The 15,590-nt window shown below is 50.0% G+C and overlaps 1 protein-coding gene and 1 long non-coding RNA gene across 6 annotated transcripts in view; both read right to left on the bottom strand.

Moving 5' to 3' along the window:
• The window catches only part of LOC101933213 (zinc finger protein 585A-like), a 104,834-nt gene that overhangs the window by 46,940 nt on the left and 42,304 nt on the right, over positions 1 to 15,590 (bottom strand). The gene's annotated exons all lie outside the window — the stretch shown is intronic.
• On the bottom strand, positions 3,005 to 8,469 carry LOC135974987 (uncharacterized). Of its 2 annotated transcripts, XR_010592056.1 has the most exons (4): positions 7,593 to 8,469; positions 6,287 to 6,413; positions 5,568 to 5,681; positions 3,005 to 5,263 (listed from the first exon to the last, which is right to left on the bottom strand). It is a non-coding gene; the product is annotated as an uncharacterized LOC135974987 (long non-coding RNA). The 2 variants fall into 2 exon arrangements; XR_010592055.1 differs by lacking the exon at positions 7,593 to 8,469 and having other exon boundaries at positions 6,287 to 6,629.

Below are 15,590 nucleotides of genomic sequence, written 5' to 3'. Positions count from 1 at the left end.
ATCTCCTCGCTGTTTGATGTGTGTATTTTTAGGGCTGTGTGTGTCATGGCCGCTGTCAGTTTGTTGGTAACTTTAGCTACAAACTCATGAAGATGTTTTCTCTGGAATTTTCTCATAATTTAAAAACAATCTAAGCTGCAAACTCACCCTGTCAGTGTACTCTTAGGGATCCTCCTCTTTTTGTCTCTAGTGCAGACGGCAGAGTGTCTGGAGAGGGAAAGGAGAAAAGAGGTGAGATTTCAGGCTTTTATATTTATAACAGCGTCCCCACTCTGATCTCCTAGAATTGTGTTTTAATTATGATAGAGAAACACACCAAGACACACTCCAGTATTTAATATAAAAAGGTCTGAAACCGTCTCTTTCCTCTCTCATTCAGGCATCTCCCAGCAATTGTGTTAGGCAAAAAGATTCTCTGCCCCCGGCTCCCCGGCAGCGCCGGCCGGCGATCTCTGTCCCCGGCAGCGCTGGCACTCTGCCCTGCCGGCCCCCGGACCCCCGGACGAGCATCCCCCGGCCCGCTCAGCACCCCCCGGCCCGGACCCCTGCCGAGCACCCCCTGGCCCCCCCGGCCCGCTCAGCACCCGCCGGCCCCCTGACCCGCTCAGCACCCCCCGGCCCGGACCCCGGCCGAGCACCCCCTGCCCCCCCGTCCCGCTCACCACCCCCCAGCCCCGCCGGCCCCCTGGCCCGCTCAGCACCCCCCGGCCCGGACCCCGGCCGAGCACCCCCTGCCCCCCCGGCCCGCTCAGCACCCCCTGCCCCCCCCGGCCCGCTCAGCACCCCCCGCACCTCCAGCCGAGCACCCCCTGGCCCCGCCGGCTATCGGCGCTCCCGGTCCCCGGCAGCGCCGGCCGGCGCTCGGCCCCGCCGGCCCCCCGGCAGCGCCGGCGCTTGGCCCTGCTGGCGCTCGGTGTCCCCGGCAGCGCCGGCCAGCGCTCGGCCCCGCCGGTCCCCGGTCCCCCGGCAGCGCCGGCCGGCACTCTGCCCCGCCGGCCCCCGGCAGCGCCGGCGCTCGGTGCCCCCGGCAGCGCCGGCGCTCGGTGCCCCCGGCTCCCCGGCAGCGCCGGCACTCTGCCCTGCCGGCCCCCGGCTCCCCGGCAGCGCCGGCCGGCGCTCTCTGCCCCCGGCTCCCCGGCAGCGCCGGCCGGCGCTCTCTGTCCCCGGCTCCCCGGCAGCGCCGGCACTCTGCCCTGCCGGCCCCCGGTCCCCCGGCAGCGCCGGCCGGCGCTCGCTGCCCCCGGCTCCCCGGCAGCGCCGGCACTCTGCCCCGCCGGCCCCCGGCAGCGCCGGCGCTCTGCCCCACTGGCGCTGGGCGCCCCCGGCCCAGCACCGCAGCCCGCATGTCCTGATCTTCCCGGACATGGCCGGCTTTTTGGGATTTCCCCCCGGACGGGGATTTGGAGCCCAAAAAGCCGGACATGTCCGGGAAAATCCGGACGTATGGTAACCCTATTTTAACTCACTTCCTCCCTTCTCACAACCCTGCATAAGCGGAGCCATTGAGCAGCTGGGGATCCAGCATGGGAGCTGAAAACCTGCAGGACCCTCGGAGCTGTAGTTCCTTCCTTAGCTCCCTGCCTATAGAGCCAGCCCTGGAGCAGGGAAAGAACTACATTTCCCAGCAAACCCTTGGCAGCTATCAACAGGAAAGGGAAGGAGTATGGTAGCTGAAACCTCATGCTGCAGCTTGTTGTGAAGGGAGAGCTCACTGCTAGAGCGGGGTGGCCTGGGAAGTATGCCCAAGGAGTAGAAGGCTTTGGCCCAGATATCCCCTTCAGAAGATATCCCCAGACTGGATTAGGGATACTGGTGTGACCTCACCTTGCAGCCCCCAAAGAAGGAATTGGGTGGACTAAATGGACAGTGCCCCTCTCTATCTGAAACCTAGCAAGGGAGGTACGTGGATCCCACTAGAATTTAAAATGAAAAGTAAGGGAGGGGAGGCTCTGGACCTGGGCAGCATGAGATACAGTATCAGGCACTCAGGAGGATTTCCACTTCTGAGCCATGGAAGCAGAAACTGACTTTTCCTTTCCAGATTTAGCTAATATTCAGAAAGGGAATCTAGCACCTGCCTTCCAGATTTGAACACCTCAAAATTCAGGAGTGCTCAAGCTCAATTCAGGCAGCTGTTACTTCATTTCTCCCAAATCTAATATACTGATCCACTGTAATTTGCTGAAGAAAAAGTAGGATAAAATTGAGCAAGAAATGCTTCCCAGTGGATTTTAGGACTGGAATTGCTATTTTCAACAGCCATTGCCTTTTTTTTTTTAGTTTAATTTGTTTGAAAGGAAGACAGTGATATCGCATTGGCAAATTCCCCATAGAAACTAAGAGTGGAACAAAAGAATAATAAAGGCACCTCAACTTTTCCTCATTTATGTAGGACAGTCTTATAATATGCATCCAGATATCCTCCAATCACACAAGCTGAAAATGGTTCCACTTTACTGCAGTTCTGTAACCATATGGGAACCAATCCTGTCTGTGTTCTGTGCACATCCAAAATTCCTGCTGAATGACCCGTCCTGGGAGCGAGTTACCAGTGACCCAGGGCTGAGGCGGCAGGAGGGTGCAAGTTGGGGGAGAGCCCAGGGATGGGGCAGCAGCGGGGTGGGGGGAAAGGGGCAGCCCAGGGATGGGGCAGCAGCGGGGTGGGGGGAAAGGGGCACCCAGGGATGGAGCAGCAGGTGGGCACGGGGAGGGGAGACAAAATTTTTTTTGCTTGGAGCAGGAAAAAAACCTAGAGCCGGCCCTGGGCAAAGGGAGGCTAAGCAATGGTGGTTGAAGCATGAAGGGATTTTGTTAGTCTCTAAGGTGCCACAAGTACTCCTGTTCTTCTTTTAGCACATCTGGCATGTAAATATCTTGCAACTCAAACTGAAACAGTGTCATAAGATTGCCTCTTCTCACTTGCAGCATTATCGCCTGCAAATGGAAACAAACCTGTTTGTCTAAGCGATTGGCAGAAAAAGAAGTAGCACTGAGTGGACTTCTAGGCTCTAAAGTTTGTAATTGCTTTATTTTGAGTGCACTTATATAACAAAAATAATCTACATTTCTAAGTTACACTTTCATGATAGGGAGATTGCACTTCAGTATTTGTATGAGGTGAATTGAAATATACTATTTTTGCTTTTCATGTTTACAGTACAAATATTTGTAATAAAAATAATATAAAGTAAGCACTGTACACTTTCTATTTTTTGTTGTGATAGAAATCAATAGAAATTAAAATGTAGGAAAACATCCAAAAACATTTAACAAATTTCAATTGGTATTCTATTAATTTTTCTACTCACAATTATTTTTGAGTTAATCATGATTAATCAACCACACTATTATTTCTTCCATTTTCTTAACAATACAAGTTTACATTTCAAAGTTCTAGTCTCTATTACTTGGAATAGCCCCAAATACCATTTAAACACTTTTCTAACATGTCTCTAAAGGCTGAATCTGGGTCAAATATCCTGCAAGGTTCTTAACTCTTTCAGGACAGGTTGCAGGGCTGAAGAATGAAATCACCCTTTTAATAAATTATACCTACCAATATGGCTCTGTATACTTGCAATGAAATTACTGTAATGAAACCACCTTTTTTAATTAATGAAATTGTCTATTTATAAATGAAACGGTGTTAACCACCTTTGGACAAATTATGAGTTAGTAGCTTTCTCTGTGTTCAAATTAAATGTGCCATGTTGCCTTCTCCCTCAAACAAGACTCCAGTGAATTCTCCAGTGTTTAATGAGGGGGATCTCAGTGTGCAACTTTTGCCACAGTCCAAGTACTTGCTCTTGGGTGGATTTTCTCATTTAAAACAAGGACTGATCGGTTTATGAAATGTTTCCCACTGTCTAAGCACTTTTGGGGTCTCTCTCCTCTGTGGATTGCTGGCTGTTTAACAATGTTTGACCTCCGTATAAAACTCTTTCCACAGGCTAAGCAGTTTTGGGGTCTCTCCCCTGGGTGGATTCACTGATGTAAAACAAGGGCTGGCATCTATTTGAAATGTGTTTCCACAGTCTAAGCACTATGTGTCTTTTGCCTGATGTTTAGAAGGGCTGATCTGTTTCTGAAACCTTTACCAGAGTCCAAGCACTTATGGTCTTCCTCCTGTATGGATTGCTTGATGTTTAACAAGGGTTGACCTCTGTATAAAACTTCTGCCACAGTTTGAGCACTGATGGGGTCTCTCTCCTGTGTGGATTCTCCAATGTACAGCAAGGCCTGACCTCTGTATGAAACTTTTTCCACAGTCTAAACACTGATGGGGTCTCTTTCCAGTGTGGATTGCTTGATGTTCAACAAGATTTGACCTCCGTATGAAACTTTTCCCACAGTCTAAGCACTTATGAGGTCTCTCTCCAGTGTGGCCTGTCTGATGACTAAGTAGGATTTGACCTCTGTATGAAACTTTTCCCACAGTCTAAGCACATGTGGGGTCTCTCTCCTTTGTGGATTCTCTGATGTGAAACAAAGGCTGACCTCAGTATGAAACTTTTTCCACAAATTAAGCAGTTATGGGATCTGTCTCCTGTGTCGATTGCCTGATGTCTAACAAGATGTGACCTCTGTATGAAACTTTTACCACTGTCTGAGCAATAATGGGGTCTCTCTCCTGTATGGATCCTCTGATGTGTTATAAGATTTGATTTGTTTGTGAAACTTTTCCCACAGTCCAAACACTTATGGGATCTCTCTCCTATGTGGATAGCCTGATGTCTGACAACGTATGACTTCCATATAAAACTTTTTCCACAGTCTAAACATTTATGGAGTCTCCCTCCTATGTGGCTTATCAGTGCTACCTTCCAATTCAAGTAGTTCTTGCCCTCCAGGCATTGATAGGGTTTCTGTCCTGTGTGGTTTCTCCCATGGTTATTAAAATATGAGCAGTTATTGAAGTTTTCCCCATGAAGTGATTTGTCTCCAGTATGAATTGTCTGAGGCGTAACAAGCTCTGGTCTCAGAACGAATGCTTTTCCATAACCAAGGCATTCATAGCATTTTTCTTCCTTCCGGGTTGTCTGCCGGGCTGTGGGATCCCTGTATCCTTCCCCACAGCTAATAGATTAATCAATTTGCTCCCTTGAGTGGTGTCCCAGAAGCCTCTCTTACCTCTGCCAATTTTCCCACTCTTCTCCCTGTTCCAAGCATTGGGAAAAATTCCCTGCAGCTCTTCCCACAAAGGTCCCCTCTGGTTCCACTTCCCCTGCTGGGAGAGAGACAATCCAGTCAGGAGTCATTGTGCCTGGGAGAAAGAAAGAGGAATAGCATGGAGGGAAAACCCAACATATTAAAGCTGAATTTGAAATTAAGGTTTTATAATAGGATTCTACCTCCACATCCCACCCAAAAATTCACAGAGAAGAAACATTGGGAAGGAAACTCCTGCAGGTAACAGGACAGGTGGAAAGCAATGTCAGTCATATCTGCTGACTACAGCCCTGCCCTGGGTGAGATGAGGAAGAACTGAGGGCACTTACTGATACCACATTTGTGGGATTCTCCACTTTTTCCTTCATTCACTAGATGGTTTGTGTGTCAGTCCTCACCTGTGCAGGCACCTCTCAGGATCTCTGTTTCCTCACAGGCCTAATGATTGGGCACTCATGGCTCTTCCCCTCATTCCAGGTGGGAGATCAGTTCAGGTTTGGGAAGGGGGAATCCTGTGCAGGAAGTGAAATCAGACCAGATCAGGGTGTGTGGAGGATTGAGAGAGTGTCTGTCAGAAAGGACATTCCATGGGTGGAACCTGTCCCTGTGCTCTGCTGGCAGAACATGGAATCGAAGAGGATGGGAACATGGTAACTGAGCCACCTTTGGGGAGGCAGACGTCTGGGGAGGTGGGGGGAATTGTGATGCCCTCACTAGGAGTTCCTAGGATCTGTGCTCTCTGGGGGCCCTGCTGACGCATACCCAGCTCTGGAGTTAAACCCCTGCCCATTTCTAAACCGGCAGAGCCCAGAGCCCTCCACATGGCTGGAGCTGTTACCAAGGAGGGAAGTGAACAGGGATTGTGTGTGTGAATGAGAAACAACACAGACAGCCTGGAAAGCAAGGGGGGTTGGGTCGGGGTGATTTAGTATATTCCGTAGGTTTTGACACCCTGGTCTCACTGGAGAGTGTATGGAGATGCAAGTCTCGCTCACACGGCAGCTGTGCATTACAGAGCCCATTCCCCTCCAATCTAACTGACCAGGGAAGAACCTGACCAGTGTCAGACATGCAGACCCCACGGCTTCTAATAAGCAAGGGGACGGGAATCCCTTACCCAGTGAGGTCACCATCTCGTAGTTCTCCTGCATGATGTCCCTGTAGAGGGTTCCCTGAGCGGGGTCCAGCAGAGCCCCCTGTCCCTGGGTAAAATACACAGCCACCTCCTTGAAGGTCACTGGCACCTGAAACAACAAAGAGTCCTGCACTGAGCACCTGCTGCCCCAGCCACAATCCCACTAGTCCAGGGATGGGGAAACTTTTTGGCCTGAGGTCCACATCGGGATTTGGAAACAATATGGGGGGCTGGGTAGGGAAGGCTGTGACTCCCGCAAATAGCCTGGCCCTGCCCCTATCCACCCCCTCCCACTTCCCATCCCCTGACTGCCCACCTCAAAATGTCCAACCAATCCAACCCCGCTGGCTTTCTCTCCCATGACCTCCCCATCCCAGGACCCCCCACCCCTAACTGCCTCCCAGGACCCCACACCCTATCCAATTCCCCCTGTCCCCTGACGGCCCTGACCCCTATTGACACCCCCCCTTTCAGCCCCCCCGAGACTCCCACACCTATCGAACCACCCCTGCTCCCTGTCCCCTGACTGTCCCCTGGAAACCCTGCCCCTTATCCAACCCCCACCCCTGACCGCTTACCATGCTGCTCAGAGCACCAGGACTAGTAGCTGTGCAATCCGGCTGGAGCCAGCCACCCCACCACGCAGTCTAGAGCACTGGCGGCATGGCAAGTTGAGGCTGTGGAGAAGGGGGGACAGCAGGGGAGGGGCCAGAGGCTAGCCTCCCTGGCCAGGAACTCAAGGGCCCGGCAGGACGGTCCCGTAGGCCAGATGTGGCCCACGGGCCATAGTTTGCCCACCTCTGCACTAGTCACAGGGAAAAAATAAACAAAACAGAGAAGCTCTGGGAGGGCCAGAAAAGCAGAAATCCCCCCACACCCTGCTCAGAGCAGCAGGAGGCTTCAGGGGGTGGGGTGAAGGTGAGAGCTCCTTTTCCTTCACAGCAGGTGGAGCAGGGCAGGGTCCTCTCATTTCCCACATGCCTGCCCGCCACAGGCTGATACGAGAAGCAGAGCTCTGAGCCAGGGACAGGGACAGGAATCCCAACAGCTTCCCTTTGTATTTCACAGCAGCTAGTGGGGTGTTTCCAGTGTCAGAAATGGAGGAATGTCCCCCTCCACCCCTAGCCAATGGGCCTGTTCACAAAATCAGGCCCAGGTTGATCATGTTCCAGCAGGTTTATCACACCCTGTCCCCAAACTGCCTCACACTGTGTGTTTCCTGCCCCTCCCCCTCTACAGCAAATCCTCCTCTTCCCCCACCCCGCGCAGCTCCCTTCAACTCCCCTACCTGAGCTGTCTCAATCACAGCCATTTCCCTTCTCTGTCCCCTGGAAGACCGGACGATCTGGAACAAAATGTGGATGTGATTCCTTAGCTTGTCAGGGCGAGAGGGGCAATGGGAGAGGTTACAGAAGGGGCTTGTGTCCATGTCTCCCGTCTCTCCCTGCAGACAGATGCTCTGGACTCTGCCACACTGGGAAAACCCTCAGTCACTTTATCACAATACAGACCTGGCCCCTCCCCCCAGCACTGAACACTCTGCAACACCAGTAGGTCCCTAAAAGGTGTCCTTTGTGCAGAGTCATTTCCCTGCCTGGCTTCAGCCCTTTTCCCAGGTCTCTCCATCACCTGGGAGCTCAGGCTCAGGGGCTGGTATGAATAGAGTGGTTCCAGCCACTGGGGAAAGTGCTCCTGGGCTGGTTTCAGAGGGGTGTGATGAAGCTGGAATGGTCTTAATGGTTTCTCTGAAAATCATGTGTGTGCCTCAGTTTCCCCATGTGTTACTCAAGTATCAAGCTGGTGGGATACGGGTGTGTGATCATTGCGGAGACCTCTAGAGGGCAGGTGTGATTGTAGAGTGGCTGCCTGGGCATAGAGAATGGCCAAAATTCTGTATCCTGGAAGCGATGGCCTGACCCCGTCCTCTGCAAGGAACTAGCCAAAGGTGTGGGAGAACAAAGAGATGGGGGAGGCCAGGTGACCTGTTTTCCTGGGAAAGAGAGAAAGCACGGAGGAGGGGCAGCTGGATGTCACTGAAGATGGGGGGCTGGAATCGGGTCAGTCTCTTGCTTTGGGAATCAGCGGGGAGAGCCCAGGGCCGGATCCGGTCTCTGGATGCTCCCCAAGATGGACTTTGATTTCTGTGTTAACAAGATCTGTTCTATACTGTGTTCCCAGCCTGCCTCCCCCAGCCCCAGGTTCACCCCCCGCCAGCTGTACCCCTTTCTTATCCCTGGCTCCTAGTCCCAGGCAGAGGCACTGAAACAATCTGTACAGTGTGTGTGGGGGGGGGGGGGCACTGAGAGCCATTGAGAAACCCCTTCAAGCCAGGGGGTGTGGCAGGGCCTACCAGCCTAGATCCAGCACATCTGCCACCACCATCCCCCACCATGATTGTGCCCCTGATCCCCTCTCCTTTCCCACCTCCCAGCTGGAGCCCCCCACCCTGCATTCAGTTTGGCCCCTGCCAACCAGAGGGCTGGGGAGGGACGACAGCTATTGGACACCAGAGGTTGTACCAAGTGGACTCCTCAAAAGTGGGTGTGCTTGTCCTGGCTTGTTGCTCCAAAGCTCTGTAATAAAGTTATTTTACTGGAAGGGTGTATGTGGCATACACTGAATAATAAGACTAAAGTACTGTATAATGGCAATGTGTATGTGTTCATTGTTGGGAAAAGGTGTATGAGTGAAGAGTGGAAGTTTCTTTTGTAGGTTAAAAGAAGCCAAGAAGGGGAGAAGGAAAAAGAACAGAACAAATTAACTAAAAAAACAATAGCTAGCAAGCTCAGTCCAAAGATAAGACACTGGCTCCGTTCAAGGACACTGCTCACAGCTAAGACTTGGCTGACAACCAAGAAGGGGGGGCTTGAATGTGCCCAAGCAGCTGTAAAATCTGCAAAACACTGCCAGGCATTAATGAAATGTGTTAGTTTCTTTTCTCACAGGTAAAAGAAGCGCTACCCAAAGACCCTAGCAGCCCTGCCACTCCTTGGAACCAGGAGAATGGATCTATGTAAAGCTCCACCAATGAAAGACTGCTTTGGCTCCACACTGGAAAGGCCCTTACCAAGTCCTGCTGACTACCAACACTACTATGAAGTGCCAAGGATTGACTGCCTGGACCCATGCGTCTCACTGCGTCTCCTTTTGATATTTCTTTTCTTCCTTCTGAACAGCAGGAGAGAAGGACAAGGTGATGTGCTGGTAACCACTCCCTTGTCCAGTGACAGAGCTAACCTGCATTCAGTATTTGATACAGAAACCAAAGCACTACAGGGTGATGTGCTGGTAACCTCTCTCCTGTATGATGCTGAGCCACGATTCCTTCAGGAAAGAAGGAGGAATACTCACTCCGCTGAAATTGCCAAAGTCCAGGAATTCCTGACTACAAAAGACATTAAGAACTGACCCTGGTGAAGAAACAAAAAATTATACACTGGCAGGAAGAAACTTTTGGGACTCATGTTTGGGAATGTGGTATTGATTGAATTTGGGGGTGTGACAGTGTACCCCATAAGGCTTTATGGGGAGGGGGTGCTTATAAATGTATGTATGACATAACTGGAATATGTTTTGTGCTGCCTGTGCCATATAACATCTCTCCGTAAGGGTTATGATCTACTATATCTATTCATCCTATTTGTACAAATATATCATTTCCTACTCGAGGTTAAGAATATGGGCTGTATGCTTGCCTGATTTCTAAGTAAGCTTTGTGAGGCATTTGGTCAGCTTCTTTAGGAAGGAATTCGCCAGGTTAAGTACCTGATCAGGAGACACTTAGGGAACAATGCATCTTGGAATGCTCCAATCCACATGAGAAGTCTTCCTGGAGACATGCAAGATGCCATGTGGACAATGGCGTCGGCCTGCAAAGACTGAGTCATGCAGGGGCATGTGACTTGCCCAGGTGACTCCAAAACTCCATCTTGGAGCTGGGCTTTGCATAGGAGGGAGGAGGGGGGTCTCCACCCACAAGAGAGAGTCTACTTAAACCTGTGGGAGACCGCTCCATTTTGTCTTCAGCTGGCTAAAGAAGGAGCCTCTCCACACCCCCCCGCCCCGGATACTTGAAGGAGACTGAAACAAAGGACAGTAACTGCAGGGGGTGTGAGTGATAGCTGGACCCAGGCTAAAAGGAGATTCGCCTGTAAAAGGGAGTACTCTGGAACTGGTGAGGAAATTATCTGTATTCAGTTTAATTAGGCATAGATCTGCGCATTTTATTTTATTTTGCTTTGTGACTTACTTTGTTCTGTCTGTTACTACTTTGAACCACTTAAATCCTACTGTCTGTATTTAATAAAATCACCTTTTATTTAGTAATTTACTCAGAGTATGTATTAATACCTGGGGGAGCAAACAACTGTGTATATCTCTCTATCAGTGTTATAGAGGGCGGACAATTTATGAGTTTGCCCTGCATAAGCTTTATGCAGGGTAAAACGGATTTATCTGGGTTTAGACCCCATTGGGAGTTGGGCATCTGAGTGCTAAAGACAAGCACACTACTGTGAGCTGTTTTCAGGTAAACTTGCAGCTTTGGGACAGGAGATTCAGACTCTGGATCTGTGTCTGGAGCCAGACGGGAGTGTCTGGCTCAGCAAGACAGGGTGCTGGAGTCCTGAGCTGGCAGGGAAAACAGAAGCAGGGGTAGTCTTTGCACATCTGGTGGCAGCTCCCAAGGGGTTTCTGTGATCCAACCCGTCACAGGGGGTTTATTCCACAGGCTGCGCCCTGTGTTTTTGGATAAGTCCTTCAGCATGTATTGCCCTACCTAACTGGATTTTAAATGACAAATACCAAAGGCACCTTGTTGCCACTGCCCCCGCCAACCCCTCCATTACACTATTACCCCTGTAAAACATCTAAATACAGACAATGCCATATATCTGATAAAACCCAATGGCCAAGGCCTTCACACTTTAGTGATTTATTTAAATATTGTCTGAAAAAGTTTATTTTTAAGGTTCAGGATATCCCATATAAGCGAACAATTGAGTGGAAAAAGACTGGTCAAAGGAGATAAAAGTATATGACATCACTACAAATGAGCTTCAAGAATTTGAAATTAAGGTTTTATAATAGGATTGATATAATGGCCATTCGAGGGGTCTGTAGTATATCAGGGGGAAGGGTTCCTTGTTGTTTTGGTTACGCAATTAGTAAATAATCAGACTCATACTCAGAGAGTGTGTTCTGCCACTGGAAATTTTACCGGTATTGAAATGATCTCAGTAAGTAACTAAGGCTTGGTCTACACTAACCCCCCAAATCGAACTAAGGTATGCAACTTCAGCTACGTGAATAACGTAGCTGAAGTTTCAAGTACCTTAGTTCGATCTTACCTCGGTCCACACGCGGCAGGCAGGCTCCCCCGTCGACTCCGCGGCTCCCCATTGACTCCGCGGTACTCCTCTCGTCTAGCTGGAGTACCGCAGTCGACGGCAAGCACTTCCAGGTTCGACTTATCGTGTCCAGGTTGGTGTGGGCTTCCACATACTGAATCCTGCCGTGTCCATGGGAAGGATGCATGTGGGACTGGATTATTCACCATGACATCTGGGAGATTAGACCACCTGGTAATGCCTAGCCAATTTCTTGTTAGTGCTCCTGGAATAACACCTGATATTTGGATTGGAATAGGGAATCAGTGGACATTTTGGCCCTTGGAACTCCTGCAGCTTCAGTATGTAAGGAAATTGAAGCAAGGGGAAGCTGTCACAATCAGGGCCAGCTCCAGGCACCAGCTTGGCAAGCAGGTGCTTGGGGCGGCCACTCAGGAGAAGGGCGGCAGGTCCAGCTATTCTGCGGCAATTCAGCGGACGGTCCCTCACTCCCGCTCACGGCTTTTTTTTTTTTTTTTTGGCTGCTTGGGGCAGCCAAAACCCTGAAGCCGGCCCTGGTCACAATGTTTAACAAAGTTTGTTGAGCAGATATGGGACAAGGAACTACCCTGACAGGACAGTTGCTATTCCAAGCTAATGATAGCTGCGTATACATTAAGGCCACCTCTTTGCTAGACTTACATTTTAATCTCACCACGGCCACAGTAAATCACATTATTTATTGTCCAGCAGACAAAGCCCTACAATTAGATCTTAGGTATCAGATTTCTTTTAATTGGACCACTTTGATATCCGACCAGTTTCAAAATTTACGCTTACTCCTACCAGAGGTTCAGAAAATTTCTGACTTAGAGTCAAATCCATGTGCTTCAGAATATATATCAAATGAAAAACATGATTTCATACGGCCTATAGAGTGTCTATTTTGTGTACTAATTATGATGTGATGTGCTATGTAACTAAGGCAGTGAAACAACCCCATCATATTATTACAATGGGGGCATTACTGCTTGCATTCCTTTTGTTTAGTGTAGGAATATGTTGTTGTAAGGCAGTGGTTCCCAAACTTTAACAACCTGTGAACCCCTTTCACTAAAATGTCAAGTCTCGGGAACCCCCTCTTAAAAATAATATTTCCAGGGATTTTCTCCTTTACCTGAGTATAAATTATAAAAGCAGTGATCTTGGAAATATAAAATTTGTTTTTGTGACATGCTTATTGAATGATTTGAGGACCATTTCCTGAAGGGACCCTTACCCTTAAAGAGCTTTTCTGGCTCCGACATTTACATTTCTACACAGGGTGGTTTGGCCCACAGAAATAAAAATCGGCACATCTTCCATGTGTTTTTGCACCAATGGAAAAAAACAGGTACAATTCAAGTGACTTTTAAAATTGCCTATGAAACCGAGTTAACCAAATAAATGAGCTTATGAATGACCAGAAAATATACGTCTCAAGTGAAAAAAACTGTAACTGGGCTTCTTTGCAAAGAAATTGTAAGTGTTCTTACAGGAAAAGCCACAAACTGTCTGGAAAGGAAGAGTAGACTGAATTACTTGCCTCAGTGAAATTAAATATCCAGAGAATTGCTGGGCCTGTGATGATGATGACTGGGGCTTGCTCACCTGTGGCTCCCCCTCCCCGTGCTGTGGAGGCATGGCCAGCCAGGTCTGCATCTGCAAGCAGGCCCCCTGCCTCAGGTGCACCTCCCATTGGCTGTGCTGGCCAATAGACTGGGAGCCTCCCGACCAATGGGCTGGGGGGCGGGAGCAAAGGGGGAGATTGTAGGGAACTCTGGAGTAGGGGAGGCAGTGGGGGAGGGAATTGTCTGGCACAAAGGGGGGACTCTCTGGAGGGGATGACAGGGGCACAGGGGCCATTGGGGGGTCTCTCAGGGGGGCAGAGGATTGGGTGGGTCTCTGTGGGATGGGGGGAGTGATGGACGGAGCCAGCCACAGCCCGGGTCTGCTCTGCGGAGGGTGGGGGGTTGCTATAGCCCCCTCAGGAAGCCCCCTCTCTCCTGTGTATTTTATGCCACCCTGGGGTGCCCATCGCTGCTCCCTTCCCCCTCCCCCGGCTCCATCTGTCTGTCCCCACAACTCACCAGCTGTGTCTGTCTCTGTCTGACAGTGACAGGCTCCTTCTGCTCTCTCTCTGCCTGGGGCTGAGAGCTGCTGCCTGGGGCTCCCTCCCCCTCCCTGCTGGGGAGGCGTGGCCAGGCAGCTCTGGCACCACCCACTGCAGATCCCATTGGCCGGGGTTCCTGGCCAATGGGCTGGGAGCCAGGTCAGAGCTGGGGCCTCTCAGCAGCTCACAGTGATGGGGGGGGAGAGCTGCCCCCGAGATGAGCGCGCCCCACATTGCCGACCCATGGCACGGGGACCCCCAAAGCACGGGGCCTGGGGCCCAAACATTGGTGGAGCTGGGTCCACCTTCAGGAATATTGGTGGAGCATGGGCACCACGGGGCCATATAACTCGCCACCTATGGGTGCTGGGGCATATTCCTGTGAAAGTGAAACTAAGCCAGTTCCAGTGCCCAGAGGGAGCCATGGCTGCAGAGCTCTATGCTTTTCATGGAGATGGATTACCAGGAGTGCTCCAGCCACGGAGTCCGGGCGCTCTACGTGCCTTGCCAGTGTGGACACCTCAGGAGTTAAGATGCCCGGGGCTGATTTAATGCGCTCTAACTTGCAAGTGTAGACAAGGCCTAAGTTACCCTGAGTAGACCCAGGTTCAGTTCCCTGCTCTGTGTGAACTCAGGCAAATCACTTATTCTGTCTGGTCCTGACTTTCCCTTTTGTAAAATGGGGGTAAGAGCCCTTCCCCATCTGCAGCAGGGCGAGGTTCAGCACATTGAAGTTTGTGCGGTGCTCAGGTAGTGCCATGATGGGGGCCAGAGAGGGGCCTGCAATAGCTACAGAAGTGCAGCTGTTTCCTGTTCACGTCAAATCACAAAACATCACATTGGGGTTGTTGCAAACTTTCCTGATTTCACACTGACTCCTTCACTAGCTAGTGTTTCTCTTAATGCCCCAGCTCCAGCAATCCTGTGATTATGTGACTATCTCAGCTCTCACTTCAATTAAGGTCTGTTTCTCACTCTCATGGCTGAATATAAAAAATTGACAATGTGACCAGAGCGAACCCTGAAAGCTCGGAAACAAAGAAACATACGATCCAGAATGTAATTTTTTAGAAGAAAAAAACCTCATTTCCTTCAACCAATCTCATGATCTTTGATTACATGCTGTTGGCAATACTGCCTTGGCAGTGATCAGTTTCTGTTGTCAGGCCTCTTGTCTCCAGCAAAGGCTCTAAGGACCTACATTAAAAAATGAAAGTTCTAATTTATCTCTTTAGTTCACCGCCAATCCTGGGGGGGCTGTGCTCATTTGCTGCTTGGGCCCATAGTCCGGCTCCATGCGCATTCCCAAACCTTGGCCTCTCTATTTCCTTTTCCATTAACTCTGCTGTTTTAGATAAATGATCACACTAAATTAGGGGCTTTCCATGGGTAGCAGATAGAGATTTAAGGCCTGAGTTCTCAGTGGCACAGGATTGCCAACCCCAAACTTTTGAAAATTATGAGTCAGGACCCTGAAAATTCTGTGATTGCCTTTTATGAAACATACGCATAATAAGAAATGTTGAATTCTTTCTACAGTAACTCTTCACTTAACGTTGTAGTTATGTTCCTGAAAAATGCAACTGTAAGTGAAACGATGTTAAGTGAATCCAATTTCCCCATAAGAATTAATGTTAATGAAGGCGTTAGGTTCAGGGAATATTTTTTCACTAGACAAAACATATATATACACACACACACACACACACATACACACACAGTAAAAGTTTTAAACAAACAATTTAATACTGGTACACAGTGATAATTATTGTGAAGCTTGGTTGAGGTGGAGGAGTCAGAGGGTGGG

The sequence above is a fragment of the Chrysemys picta genome, chromosome 12 (assembly GCF_011386835.1).
Source record: "Chrysemys picta bellii isolate R12L10 chromosome 12, ASM1138683v2, whole genome shotgun sequence".
NCBI lineage: Eukaryota > Metazoa > Chordata > Testudines > Emydidae > Chrysemys > Chrysemys picta.
The sequence above is the reverse complement of the archived record's forward strand: the minus strand, read 5'-3'. Positions and strand labels throughout refer to the sequence as shown.